At 33.6% G+C, this 10,518-nt stretch overlaps 1 long non-coding RNA gene across 1 annotated transcript; it reads right to left on the bottom strand.

The window, feature by feature from the left end:
• Nucleotides 1-8,700: 8,700 nt before the first annotated feature.
• Nucleotides 8,701-9,546, bottom strand: LOC149667330 (uncharacterized). Its single transcript, XR_016368196.1, has 3 exons — nt 9,465-9,546; nt 9,161-9,271; nt 8,701-9,082 (listed from the first exon to the last, which is right to left on the bottom strand). It is a non-coding gene; the product is annotated as an uncharacterized LOC149667330 (long non-coding RNA).
• Nucleotides 9,547-10,518: the final 972 nt, after the last annotated feature.

Below are 10,518 nucleotides of genomic sequence, written 5' to 3' on the forward strand. Positions count from 1 at the left end.
TAGATCGGTTAAAGGAAATGCCCCCGCTTGTAGCGTACAAAATGTTGTATTTTTCTCGACATCCTCTCGTGTATTTTCTAATGTCAAATAAATGACCTTTCCGGTTTACGAAGCATTCTAGCTTTAAATTGGTAGTAGTTGGATGTAGCCAGACGGAAAACCTCGGCGAATTTCCTTTGAAGAAAGCGTCGATTTCGTTGGAAAACTCGCAAATATTAGACCAAACGTGTTTCTTTAATGATATTTGTACACGAGTGTCGGTACGTCTAAAATATACCTTTGGGGTCGTGACATTACCAACCCAAACTTCTACTTTCTCCGAAATATTGTGAACTTGGTTCATTTTAAAGCGGTTAAGAAATGACGATTTCGACGTTGAGTTCCTACCTAATATAGTTTTTCCTCAAAGTTCAGGTGATCTCCAAAAAAGAGTAATACGAATGACGTCATATCTAATTCAACCAATCAATGCGCCTATATTATAACTGTTCGACGAATGACGTCTATTATAACAGTTCAGCGAATGACGTCATATTTGCCTTAAGTTTTACTCTAATGATACAAACGTTTTTATTGTTACATTGGGACTATTTGTTACAAACTTCTATTGTTAAAGTTAGATTATTTTTTTGAGGATCGACGGCATAAGCATTTTCTAATGGCATAGAATTAAGGCGATATTTACAAAGTCACGTCCTGTTCTTATGGAATATTACAAGTCAGCTATATAAAATATAAATCGAAAGACCTATGTTTGTATTAAGTAGTGCTAAGCTTATTGGCTGACTTAACCATCTGGGTAGAAGGTTTAAAAAACTAAAAAATTACAAATTGTGTACTAGAATGTTTATAGCACGTGATTTTACTGTTACAAGCACTTCTTGGAATCGGAAGTTTCTTAGAAATCAGTTAAAGGCGGTCATTTAGAGGTCTTACAAGTTATCTAAGATTTCAATAGAAAAATGGTCAAAATTTTTAAAAAAGGCTTTTTGATTTCAACTTAGTTTAAAGTTTTTGATGAAAATGATTTTAAGTACGAGTGCAAAATATAATTTGTGTGGATATAGTGGTTTCAAGCGTGTAATTTTCGAGTAAAAAACCACGTTTGTTTTTGTGATCATCAACTTAAATAAGGAATACATATATTCACATTGAAAGGTAACATTTTTTGCTATATTTAAATTAGTTTTGGGGTGCCTAGTTTTGGAAATGTGCACAAATTTCAAGAAAAATATAGTATAAGTGAACTATCGTTATAAGTTATAAACGTGACAGGGTGTTAGCCACTAAAATAAGATCAATATACATGACAAAAATGGGTAATGAACGAAAAATAAACGAACTCCTCCTCCTCTTCATTTAAATTAGCAATGCGTATAGAGCTTCATCTATTTAGTTGTCTCAAACGGCAGAAAATCCAACCCTTTTCTTATGAAACTAAAGTCATACCATCCTGTTAACTGGAAATGGTAGTTGTAAAACCCTTTCGCTAGGAATGCGAGATGTAAAACCCTTTTCTCTAGAAATGAAAACAATGTAGCTGACTGAGAATTTAAGTTTATTATACTACAATTTACAATACTTATTATTCATTACCGTAAAAAAAATAAAAATATTTAAAATTTAATGTAAAAAAGATACACGAGCCACTTTAGTATGAGTTACCTCTTCTTGGTCTCTAAATGTAAATGATCTACGATTGCTAATAGTATGCCAGCCGGCATTATGCGAACAAAATTCCTCACTATACATATTAAATAAAGGTTTTTTAATGCAATTACTACAGAAACTTTTCTGAACGTCCCAAATTACTTCTACCATCATGTCGTCTCGATGCACTGCTGTATGAGTTTTTACCGCTAGATATTTCGTATTTGGTTCGTCCATATCGCTAAACAAGACAAAACAGTCTCTGCAAACTCTACGTTGGCATTTCCTTTCACCTTTTCTCCATGTTTTTAAAAAATAGTCATATTCTATGTGGTGGTACCCATCCAATAAAAAGAAAGGGATGGTAACTCTATTCCTTTGCGTAGCTTGAAATTGAGCAAAAGTCAAGCGATTATCCACTTCGAATTCAATTTCTGATTCTGTGATCCAAAGCCAATTTGGCATTTCTTCGGGATATAGATCCTCTTCGCCCAGGTTCCCTCGTTCACCAATAGCTGCTTTCCAAAATACCTGTTCAGATACTCCCCAAAGTTGGCGTGGAATTGTTTTCTTAATATCATTAAAGGTTTGCTCCGTATTAGCTAAAACGAATTCCATTGTTACTACCATGGCTCTAATGGCCATGGATCTCAAAGACATGGGTGACCGAGATTCCATATTGATTTTAAATATATGAAGAGATGCTTTAAAGTTAATAACTGAATGTTGTATGTGCCCTTAAGTTTTAAATTTCCCCTTAAATACATACTGTTAATTAGATAAAAATATTCGCCAAAAGTAACATTAGGTCGATTGAAAGGTTACTTACCGATAACTGGAATCGAACCAGGATCTTTCGAATTCCATATTTAGCAGCCAATACGCTACCAATCGACCTAATGTTACCTGTGATCTTTGAGTGTGAAACTATAAGTCTATTTTTCCAATAACTACTATTTATACAATGTATGACGGAGGTGATATTAGATTTTTTGGCAAAGGTAGTTTAAGTATAGTAAAGCATATATAAGGCTCATTAGACTTCAAAGTTAATTGTTGCGTTGAGTCATAATTCCAAAAAAAATCCTTCTATGCCAGAACTTCGAATTAACTAAAACGTCATTGTTTCTAAGGCTTGAGTTCCAAGAAATTTTAATTTTATTTAAAGGTATGGTTGTTAAGTTTTATTTCTCTATTCGTTTAAGTATGTCGCGCCAATTTTCCCCTGCTTTCACGTGCAAAAGCGGTAGGCATGATAAACTACGTAAATTACCTTTTACACTCCCTTTAAGAAGTCAGAACAATATAAATACCGCACCCACCGCCCCGCAAACTACAAAATATCCTCATTGCTTTCGCTTAATCTCCCTGCTAAAATTAATAATTTCTCCAAAATGGTAAGTAATATATATAAATATATATTTTTGGTACTTTTTCTTACTACCCCATAGCTTTATGTTATCTAGGCTCAAAGCAGCAACCCTTGGGAGACTCTTCAACTACAGTTTAGTCAATCCGAACAAATAGGAGTTAAACTATGCAAGCTTAATAATAAATTATACGTAGACATAAGAAAGTACGCTCTGCCCAGAATACCCATTGAAATAGTAGACGACTTAGTTAAGGTTTTGAAATTAGCATCTCTAAATAAGTTACCGCAAAGTTCCTGTTTGCCTGGGATGTTGGAAATCGAGAAAATAAAAGAAAAGGGTTGTCTAATAACGAAATATAGGGGCCAAGCGCGCGAGAAGCAACTGGATTTGAGGGCCGTCGATATATATCGGAAGTAGTGGAACTAGTATCGAGCATTTTGAAGAAGGTTACGCTGAAGTAGTAAAATGTCTGATGATGAACCGCTTGACCTTTCTATTTTTAGAGCAGAAAACTTTTATGAATTAGTTAAAGTAAATGTAGCCAGATCTAGGAAATTTAACTGTTCATCCTACGAATACAAAATTATCTTTAAAAACCTTGATAAAATATGTGTGACGGAACTATATGAAAAATTGAAACTGATATTTCAATCAATCATTGAGACTACTATCAACGCGGGTAGAGACTACAACAGAGTCAGGTTTTGTGTTAGAAGTGACCAGCTGGAAAATGCCATAAATTTAAGATTTATGGCGTTGAACGAACTGACAGTTGATAGGCTTTTTGGTGCTATAAGTCAAGTTAGTCAATCAAATCGTAATTTCATTTTAGACGGTGATATTAGAATTGATGCAATTTTTCTAAAAACTGATATTCCAATATCGGGTAGAAAATCAGTCAGAAATAGATCGATGTTATCACTAGAACATTACATGAAAAACGGGAGGACTTTTTTACCAATTTTAAACGATGACGATCATTGCGTAGCTCGAAGCATAGTGTGCGGAAAAATGGTTGCGGACTTAACCTATTTAAAACAACAAAAACAAGATAGATCTGGTTTCGACTATAACCGATACCGTAGAATACAGGCACCTAACAGACCGCTACAGAGGGAAGAGGCCCTAAAACTTCACCATGAAGCTAACTTACCGGTAGGACCCGTTAGTATAGAACAGATTTCGGCTTTTCAAAAAATCTTAGAACCCGAATACCAAATTATAGTGTTTAGCGCTGAAAATAATTTTAAGAAAATTTATGAAGGTGAAATTTACGCTGAAAAAAAAAAAAAAAATTTCCTTCTGCTTGTAGATACACATATGCATGTTATTAAAAGTTTAGCAGCCATGTTCGGATGTGTTTCTTATTGTAACAAATGCTTAGTAACATTTAGTAATGTATTTAGGGCCTCAAATCATAAATGTTATTATATAAAAACGTCTTGGTTTGGACCAAGGCCGAAAAAACAAACGATATGTGTGAGGTTTATCATTTGACTGAAGTTTCAGATATTGCAATTGTTTTAGTTATTTTTATCCATTTAATCCTAAATCAATATTAAATTCAATCAAATGATTTTACTGTTAATCGATCCATTCCCTCTAAATTAATTGAAAAAATTACATATCTACGCTTTTTCAAGAACAATTACATTTTCCGAAAACATTTTATCATGAAATTAATTATTTTGAAGGGAGTACGTGTTGAGGTATCATCATAGAATATTTGAAATATATATTCTAAAATGGTCTACTCACTTACAAATGTACTCAAATTACACTGAGTGATCGGTCCTTCAGGCGCTAGCGAGTGATAAGCCACAACCATAATCATTCATGTACACGAATGTTTTATAGTTTTAGGTTATTAAGCTTGGCGGGCAAGTCCGGAGAGTCACTTATGTGAAAAGGTTTCGAACTATATGGTATTATTGGCTGAGTGTGTTGCGGCGGCCCAGATGACCCATACACTTGAACCACTGGTGCTTTTAAAATTTTTTATATTGGGAAAATAGAGGAAGGGGGGTCGGAGGAAAGTGTGACCTTCGCATAACTGGTAATGAATGTGTATACCCAAATTATTTCCGCGTGAAATGAATATAACAAGTCATAAAAAAGTTGTTAAGCCCGCAACATTTAAAACTATGTCCGTCAAGGTGCTTACAAGTTAGTGAGCAACGACGCGAAATCCCTTCAAAATAATTAATTTCATGATAAAATGATTTCGGAAAATGTAATTGTTCTTGAAAAAGCCTAGATATGTAATTTTTTCAATTAATTTAGAGGGAATGGATCGATTAACAGTAAAATCATTTGATTGAATTTAATATTGATTAAGGATTAAATGGATAAAAATAACTAAAACAATTGCAATATCTGAAACTTCAGTCAAATGATAAACCTCACACATATCGTTTGTTTTTTCGGCCTTGGTCCAAACCAAGACGTTTTTTTATAATATCTGTCACTTCAGTCTTATTGTAATTAAAATTTTAATAATTTTTTTTTGCTTTACCGTCATACATTTGGGGTTGATCTATTTCTAATTGATTAAAGAAGTACTTAACTATCGTTAATTACATTTAACTTATATTCAAAAACATTGATTTCGATAAGCAAATAATGTTGTACTTTATTTATGAAAGAAGTTTAAAAACGACGGTATTTGAAATATGGAAGAAAAATATTTGTTTCGTACACTGTATACATATACAGTGTTGTCGAGATCAGACCAACAGCTTCCTTTATGTGAAACCCCCAATACTGCCAACGGGAGATGTCATACTAAATTATACAGGGTGTAAATAAATGTTTATAATTCATGTTTTATTGTATGCCTGAATGCAACAAAATATATTAAAGCACAGTCCTACGATTAGTCTTAGTCTCTTAGAACCTGGGTCTCAAATTGCAACCTCTAAACTGTTTGGTAAACAACTCAACTTAAATATTCAAAGTGTGTACCATTGTGGTTGAGGCACTCTTCCAGAGGATTGTCCGTGTCTTACATTACATTTGGAACCACTAAACTCATGACGCATGGTAAGACTAATGGTATTGCCGTTAAGGCTTGATGTAGGGGGATATGATTATGCCGGTTGTAATGCCCTTGCAAACTGGCACGAACAGTAGAATGGCTTAGTGCAACTTCATGTTCGACCGCTCAACTACTAGCATGAGATTGGCTTCAAAACTATCTACGATGTCAAAGACTCTATCCTCATTACAGACTATACAGTCTCTTCTACGTTCACGATCTTGCACTACCAAAATCACGAAGGTGTTCGCACCCGAATGTTGTAGGTGTGGAGACCGTTCGGCATAAAATACTGCCTTTAGTTGAACGTTACCGCTGCGACACTGAAAGACCCTGTATATCTAAAGAGACCGGAAGTTCCTCAAAGTTTTCAAAGATTGCCAGCTTGAGCAGGTCATGGTGTGTATCGTGGTGAAGGTCGCTTTAACGTTCGACACGTGACACCACGGTATGTTTGGTCCTCCAATGTCCTGACCAGATAGGTCCAAACAATTACCATCTTGGTTTTTGGGGTCAGTGTTGCGGTATTGCTCGTCCCATAAGAAATACAAGGTCTCTAGTGTTACAATTGTAACAATACGTCTGTCAAAAAGGCACAAATACTGTAAAAAAACCATTGTAATAATGGTTGGCCAATTTTTAAACACCCCTAACTTTAAACTTTGGACTAAATAAGGAAAACATAAAGGTTTCTTTGGGAATAACTTTGAAGAAGGTCCGAGTTGTCTGTGGAACCGAGAAAAAAGGCCGTAGTGAAAAGTAATCGTCGTTACGTAGCAGTTAGGATCGAATTTAGTTAGTCTCGTCTCTTAGCAAAATGCCAGTGTATTCAAACCAGGGCAAATTGAGCATGATGTTTACGAGGATTACCTAAGACGGCAAAACCTTTGCGTGAACTAATTGAAGCCGATCCATTATTTTTTAGAAAGGTACTGTTCTCTAACGAGGCTATTTAGGAATGGTACCTTAAACCTTCATAACGTGCATTTTTGGGAGGGCAATCTTGGAAACCAAATTATCGGACCCTGTTTCTTGATAAGAAAATCTCTGAAGGCATTTAATTGGACTTTCTGCGTCATGAGTTCGTTTCTTGAAAAGTTATTGCAAGACATGGGCAGATGAAGAATACCTGCACCACAATGGTAATCACATTGAACATTTACGTTGACGTTGATGTGTACCAAACAGATTAGAGGTTGTAATTTGAGGCCCAAATTCCAAGACTAATCGCAAGACTGTGCTTTAAAATTTGCTGTTGCTCCCCCCACTTGACTGGTATGCTATGAGATATTTCAGAAGAAGAAAATTTATTGAATTAGCGAGAGATGGCTAGCGATGTGGCTTAATTATAGGCTAGACGCCCTTGTTTTATTGGCAACATTATTACATTGAATGTTGCCAGATTAAATTGTTGCTGGTGATTTTGCGAACTATGTTAATGATATATTAAAATTTAAATGGAAGAGTTTTTTTGACGCATTCCTTACCCTAAAGTTTTGTATTTGGAGCCTATTAATGAATTATAGTGATAATGTAATTAATTTTAGTGATAAATAGGAAAACATTTAGGCTGAAAGAACAACTCGCGTAGTTTGATCTTATTTTAAAATTTCAGTTCAGGGTTATCTATAGTTACCCAAAAAACCTATTGTTTTCGATTAATTTCACGTTAAATATGGTTATTAAGTTGAAATTAACGGCTTATCTTCTTTTACTAGTGTTATTTCAGTTTATTATACGAGTTTCAACAAGAAATTCTCCCTAACTGCCAACTTTAGAGGCGTGACTGTTTGACTCTTGCGATACAATCACTATTTTGCCCCAAAACTTTTAAATATCGATCCTTTTCAATGGCTCTCTTTTCAAAATGGGGAAAAATGCTTTTAAATGACAATTTAATTAATCGTAAGAATTAAACAGGAAAGTAGTGGCTGGGTGAAAGATAATGGTAGTTTTAATTAAAATTTGTTAGTTTAATTATAAGGTATCCACGAATCTTTCACATTAATTATACTTGATTGAGTTTAATTTAACGGCTTATCTTGATTATCTAGTGTGGATTTAGTTTACAATACAAGTTTCAATAAAATATTAACTTTAATTGCAATTACCCTAAAATTTTAATGTATGCGCTTTTGATATATTTTAATGATCATTTAAATTAATTTCAAAGTGAAATAGGAAACTAACTGTGGCTGTACGAAAAACTTGTGATGTTTTAATCTTAATTTGAGCGTGGTTCGTGTGAGTGGATTAAGCTTAAAATTTATTTGAATTTTTTACCCTAATTGCAATGTTTAGTGCAGTTTAATATTTTTGCCATATATTCATCATTATGGTACCCTAAACTTTTGAATTTCGCGGCAATTAATGTACTTTAAAGATAGTTTAAATTAACTTAAGTGTGAAATAGAAAATATTGGGCTTTACCAATGGCTTGGGTAGTTTTAATCATAATTAAACAGTTTATTTAAAAGTTATTTGAGCTTTTATCCAAAAATGTATATTTTGGTTTAAATTCACGTTAATTATATTAAATTGAGTTAAAATTAACTTAGGATTGTGTTTAGACAGTGTACATTTAGGTTATAAAATGAGTTTAAATGTATGCATCACCTTAATTGCAATTTTTAGTGGGTTTTGAATCTTATTTTGCCTTAAACTTTCGAATTTCGCGCCTATTAATGTACTTTAAAGATAATTTAAATTAACTAAGTATGAGATAGAAAACATGGGGCTATACTAACAGCTTGTGCAGTTTTAATCTTAATTAAGTATTTTATTTCAAAGTTACTCGAGTTCTCATCCAAATATGTATATTTCATATTTAAATTCACGTTAATTATACTTAATTAAGTTGAAATTAATGAAGGATTGAGGTTTGGCAGTGTTGATTTAGCTTATAAAATGAGTTTCAAATCACCTTAATTGTAAAGTTTAGAAGAGTTTTTCATTCTTGCCAACACGATGTGTTCAATTTTTATCATACCACGTGCTAAATTTGCGGTAACATAAAGATCATCTATAACATATGTTAATGAATGATGTGATTCTATAGTTTAGCAGCTTTGGCTTCAATAACAGTAATTAAATTAAATACCTAAACAATTCATAGCAATTTAGACAAATCAACAAACGGCAATGTGAACTGTGGAGATAGCGAACAACGTAACCCTCCGTTGCTGACGTGGTTACGTTGGAAAAATCTGCGCTGATGTTAACATGGAAATTATTTGACTAATTAAATTACATAACGACACTGACCTCCTGGATTAATCAGCACCACAGTTACTTATATTTATGAATTAACAAAATCCACTGTTGGTAACAAACTGCGCTAAGGTAAACACCACGAGTCTTTAAACTGCCGTAAGGAAAACATTTTAAACTTTTTGTCATCTTACCAGTAGTATTTTGAAGTTTTCGATCTTTTCACAGGGTGAAAAGCACTATCTTTATTTCAACACGTTAATAATTTGAATAGGTATGCCATTTTTACATCAAATTGCAAGCGCACACGGTAAATACAACATAAAAAACCTAGGGTTAACCCGGTTAGGCTCTGTTTCTAGCATAAAATTGAGCAGACTATATAAAGGATTCCAAAACAAATGAGAGCTGGAAATCAGCCTTTTTAATAATCTTTAAAGAGTAACTAAAATAGAGTAATGGCAGCCCTCTGCCTTCGACTGTATTAAGCTCTATGGGGAAATAACATGGGGTGCTATTAGTCTATATAACTTAAGCCTTGGCCGTAAAGAACGTCGAAAAGTTTACTTCAAAAGATATAAAAACCTCTATTAACTGTAATAATTTACCTGAATTACTTTTCTAGACGAAAATTCGACCTGATAACGACCTATTTCTTATTAAGGGTGCTACAGTTAATTAGAAAATACATATAAAGGTGCTCAAGCTCGGACGAAATACCAAAGTAATTTGTTAGAGTCTACTGCTTAGAAATTACTAAAATCAGCAAAAAAGCCAACATTTACAATTAGTTAACGTAACTTGTTAGCACCCACAAACTTAGGACCTTCTAGTTGTCAACGAGAACGAAATGAAGAAAATAGTAATTTTTTGACGTACTAACTTAATTAGTTAAATTACAAAAATTAGAATTCATTAATTAAAATTCGAAACAGGTAAGTTTCCCATTTAATAAATGCTTGTTAATTTAGAAGTATTCCGAAAACTAACTTCGCTATACTTTTTCCGTATGGCCTGTCTCAATTGCCTTAAAAAAGCGAAATTTTTTAATGCTTTTTCTATGGGACACTAACCCTAAAAACTGTGAATTTTCCTTTAACATTACGGAAGGGTGTCATGTCATATCTACAAGGGCCTACCAGCCCTGTAGAATTAAGTTGTTAAAGTTTTGTAATTGAGAAATATACCCGCGGCACTCGGCTGCTTCTTCAGACTTTCCCTTCTCAATAACATTCTCTAATGATAAAA

The sequence above is a fragment of the Phalangium opilio genome, unplaced genomic scaffold (genome assembly GCF_054372755.1).
Source record: "Phalangium opilio isolate 3A_F unplaced genomic scaffold, DU_Popi_V2 ptg000059l_1, whole genome shotgun sequence".
Lineage (NCBI taxonomy): Eukaryota > Metazoa > Arthropoda > Arachnida > Opiliones > Phalangiidae > Phalangium > Phalangium opilio.